This window comes from Gavialis gangeticus, unplaced genomic scaffold (genome assembly GCF_001723915.1).
Source record: "Gavialis gangeticus isolate Ggan-Ray unplaced genomic scaffold, GavGan_comp1, whole genome shotgun sequence".
Lineage (NCBI taxonomy): Eukaryota > Metazoa > Chordata > Crocodylia > Gavialidae > Gavialis > Gavialis gangeticus.
Genome location: NW_017728993.1, coordinates 38,339,470 through 38,344,117, shown reverse-complemented (window position 1 = coordinate 38,344,117; position 4,648 = coordinate 38,339,470). Strand labels below are relative to the sequence as shown.

Genomic DNA, 4,648 nt, shown 5'->3' with positions numbered 1-4,648 from the left:
GGGGTCTTTAAAAGGAGGCTGGATGATCACCTTGCTGGGGTTGTTTGACCCCAGTACTCTTTCCTGCCATGGCAGGGGGTCAGTCTTGGTGATCTGCTCAGGTCCCTTTCAACCCTACCAACTGTGAAACTCTGACCTGGATTCAAAAAGATTTGCACTGTGTAAGTAGCCTTTCATATTCAAGTAGTCTTACTCACATGTGAAAAATTCCTGGTATGTATAAGATTATGCAAGATTGTTTCTAGAAAAAGAACAGTCTCATTTTGACTTCTGTCCTCATTAACTCATACTTAGAGCAGTAGAAAGTGAAGCAGACAAGACTACACTTTGTTTTCATTCTGTGAAATAGTTGCTGAAAATATTACAGTGCTGTTGTATTTGCCGTGTTGCAGATGCATGTTGGAATGTCAAAATCATTGCCAAAATCATTGTCAAAATGTACTGAATGAAAAAAGTACTGCATATTGCAGAAATTTACAAATATATATTTTCCTTATTATGGGATAGTTATAAATAGCAGATATTTTAGTTTCTCTCACCTTCACTTTGAACTCTAAAGTCTTTGTAGAATTCTGCTTTCCCTGTGAGGCAACCAACTCAGCTTTAGGAGCATGGTCATATGTGTAACATGAATTAGTGAGTCTGTGCACATGAAGGATGATACAAAGCTAAGATCCTCTGAAGGTAGAAAATTAACCAACTATGAATATTTTCTTTCAAATTAAAGTATTCTTTAACAGAGAGTCTCAGCCAGGGGATGCTCTCCACTCCTTTCAGTGATGTATTCTTAGGTGCATAAACATGATTCACACTATAAAACCAGAAATTTCAAATAGGAATCCATAGTGCTAAGTACATTCTGACCTGCCTGTTGTGCTCTTTCTAAATTCTTCACAAAGGAAATTGCTCTGCAGTTTTTCCATAGTCTAAAAATCAGTGAAATCTAAAAGCTGGCATTTTCCAAGCGGTATCTTGAGTTTAACAAAAGGGTGGCTTTAGTTTAATGATGGGTGTCAATCTAAAAGCAACCAAGAACCACTGCTTTAGACCTTCCTGAATTATTGTTTATCTTGACCATGTTCACACTTATTTATTGTACAGCATTCAAATTTACTGTACAAATACTATAATTATTGTACTTCTTGCAAACTTTATCTATGGCCCAACAGTTGAAGAATAGTATTATTGCTGTATCATCTTAAAAAGTAGTAGCACACTATCTATGTGTGCTATTTAATATATTTATGAAAAAAGTTTTAGTAGGTGGAGGGAACTTCATAAGCTAGGGTGATTTTGCAGTTACTGAAAATGACAATGATGAGGTTTCCCATGGATTAATTGCTATTCTGAAAAATGACTCTGAAACAAGCACAGATCTTACTCAACAGGTCTGTTGTTTCTCTGTTATTTAGAGTTGTGTTTCCTGATTTCAGCATCAAGAAGAAGTTGTAATTGTTCATTATATCTGTTAGGTCTGTGACAGGCAGAGCTGAGGAAGCTCATCATCTGTTGTGGATCATCAACAGAATTCTGCATTAAGTTCCAATCCTATCTTTGCAAATTATTGAAGGCAGTCAGACTGAACAGATGTCACTGAAGTCTGATCTGGCCTGCACTTCCCTTGTTTCAGGTGGTAAAGTCTGAGACAAGAAATCTAGCTTGACTCTTAAAGCTGAGATTGGAGCATGTTTGACATGAAGTTAGTTGGAGGCTCCAAGCATGAAGTTCCAGCATACCTTTTTTACAGAACCACTTTTCAAAACAGATCCACACTGAATGAACAGAATAAATCATTCTTTAACAGAATGCCATCCTTAAGGCACAATTTGTTTTCTCTTTTGGTTTTCTTCTTCATTTATAGTCCACTTTATGTAGTTAGTGTACCTCTTTTATGAGAGGTAATTTTTATTTCTGTTTTCCTTTCCCTTCTCAAGTGCTATAGCAATGTTTCTCAACCAGGGTTGCTATGGCATCTTAGGGTGCCTTGAGAGCCTTTCAGGGGTGCCACAGGGTGCCATGCAATGTTAGCACTGTTAGGTTTGCAAACATGACTCACAAGATGAACCCAGAGATTTGGAATTGGAATCTGTATGTCATGGAGTGGGCCCTAGGAGTGGCCGTGATCCCGCTAGCGCCCCCTGCCGTGCCAAGTGAGCGATCCAGCACCCTCGATTCTCGCCCGCCATGTCTTGTTGGTATAATTAGTTTTATATGGGAGGCTGCCTTACTATCCCCTTGGACACAGTGCTCTGCTTATACTGCCCCCCTTACCGGATGGGGTGACTTGGTGCAACCCCAGCCTTATGGGCTATGCGTGCCTCCTACCTCCCCTTTAGCATGCCCCAAGCCTTGCAGCTGTTCCGGACGTTGTCTGGTCACTTGTGCCTTGCTTGGCACCCTGGGCTTGTCATGCAACCTACGCCCCTTGCTCTAGCGCCCCTGTGTTCACTAGCCCTTGCCCCTCTCTGGGGCCTACTTGTGTGTTCACCCTTCTTCGGGCTCTGTTGCACACGCCGGCCCACCTCAGGCCTCCACCCATGCGCTCGCCCTACTCCGGGCTTTTAATCGCACTTCTCGCGCCCTCGCCTTTCTCTGGGGCTTGTCCCGCGCTTCTCGCGCCCTCGCCCTTCTCTGGGGCTTGTCCCGCGCCCTCATTGTACAAGCCCGGTCGTGCCCCTTCTGGGGTTCGGCTAGTGTACTCGCCCTCTTCAGGCCCTCACCCGCACGCTCCAGCCCTGCCTAGGACCTCTAACCACGTGCCTGCCCTACTCCGGCCTCGTACACTCACCCACACTTGGGTCTATACACGCGCTCTCTGCGCTATTGCCCTCTCTGGGTTCTATACCCCGCTCAACCGCTCTCAGGGCTCAGGTGGGCCGTAGCCGTGCCTGGCCCCCTGACTCTTCTCAGGGTCTCTCGCCCGACTAGGCCTAATACCGCCCTCGGGCTGGGGTCTTGACCCCCACACACTGTACCACACCGGTGCCAAACAGCCATGCCTCCCAGGCACTGCTCTGTGCCCAAACAGGGCACCCAGCAAACCCCCCCAGACTACTGGGGATCTCCTGTGAGGCCTCCTCACACCCCTACAGCCTCACCCGGTCCTCCAGTTATATACACAACAAACTAAACAGAACCATAAGCCAACCGGCTGTAACAGAACAATAAGCCTACCGGCTATAACTTAAAGTCCAGGCCCCACCTGGCCTTCCAGTAAGACCTCCTGGTCAGGGTTCTCTTCCCCCTTGCCATGATGCAGCTACTCGCTCTAGCAGTCTGCCCGACTCAGCTCAGCTCCGCTGCAGAGCTCTTGCTCCTCTGGCTGCCAGCAGGGAACTACCAGCCAGGCTCCGGCCTGGGCTGTTTATAAGGGCCCGGCCATGCCCCCTTCTGGTCACCTGACCAACCTGGTTGCTCCAGCAACCAGCACCTGAGCTGCCCTGGTAATTAGCAGAGGCCCTAATCCCTACTTAGGCACGGGGCACCCGAGTGCCCCCGTGACACTGTAGTGATAAAAATATTCTGAGTTGTTGCAGTCTTTCTGAATTATTTGCAACAGAAGAATTGATCTATTATTTTTCCATAATTGAAAAAACGAAAGAATACTAAGAGCTGGAATATCTCAAGGGGTGCCTTGAGTCTAACAAGGAGTACATTGTGTCTAACAATGTTGAGAACAACTGTGCTACAGCTGCAAGTTTTCTATTTGTTCTTTAATCAGTTATATAATTCCAAAGTTGTTAATTATTTTGCTATGACGTTATAGTTTTAAATTAGATGTGTAGGTTTTATTGTTTTTCTTTAATAATCAAGTCATTTTGACATTACCATCCTATATGTTTACCTAAATGCATGTTCAGAAATTGGGTGTCCTGTAGTACTGCTCTTACTCTCTTCCTTTTGTATAGTCTTGGATTATGGCATCATTATGTACCATGAATTGTCTGTTACTTTATACGGCCAGCCACCTGTAGGTATATTATCTCGTGCCCTAATAAATGTGATGTTTATCCAACCTGTTTAATCTTAATTAATGCATGTATATGGAAGAAAAAGGTGTATAGAGCTAGATTTCCTAAGTTATGGAGATCTTTAGATGGATCAATTTTGGGTGCCCAACTTGAAACGCTTGAACAAGAACTAATTTTCAAAGTTGGGCATTCTGTTATTTTTTGCAAATCAAGCCCTTTTACCAACTGTGGTAGTGATTTTTGTTATGTGAGCATGTATTTGTAAAAATGCCTACTGTGGTTACCAATTTATGTAGACTAATGAAGAGTAATGATATATTTTCATTTTTAACTGCTCCTAATCTGGGCTAAATCTGAAGCACTGGATTTAGAGGTAAGCATTTCCATATCCTGTTAGGAGTCGCCCGTCTAGACCTTACACTTTTTTTTTTAATTTCATCTGTCTTCAGTGAAGGGAGGCCATTATTTATTTTGATGCTGTCAAATAGATGAAAATTTTGTTTTATATTATATTTTAAAAAGTTGTGTAGCCATGTGTTGCAGTGCACTCAGGTGCCCTGCGCCTGAGAGTGGAGACTGCTCTGGGGAGACCCCTAGTGGCAGAAAGGGGGAGGCTCAGCTGCCAGTCACCAGGGCTGCACAGGTGCTGGTTGCCGGGGCAACTGGTAAACCCAGCT

General features: G+C 44.2%; 1 protein-coding gene across 5 annotated transcripts in view; it reads left to right on the top strand.

The window, feature by feature from the left end:
* KYAT3 (kynurenine aminotransferase 3) overlaps positions 1-4,648 on the top strand; it is a 42,876-nt gene that overhangs the window by 4,411 nt on the left and 33,817 nt on the right. For 3 of the 5 annotated variants that reach the window (XM_019501576.1, XM_019501571.1, XM_019501572.1), the window contains exon 2: positions 1,631-1,717. The exons of the other annotated variants lie outside the window; for them this stretch is intronic. The gene's annotated coding sequence lies outside the window, so the exon portion shown is untranslated. The remainder of the gene's footprint in view (positions 1-1,630; positions 1,718-4,648) is intronic. 5 annotated transcript variants of the gene reach the window in all.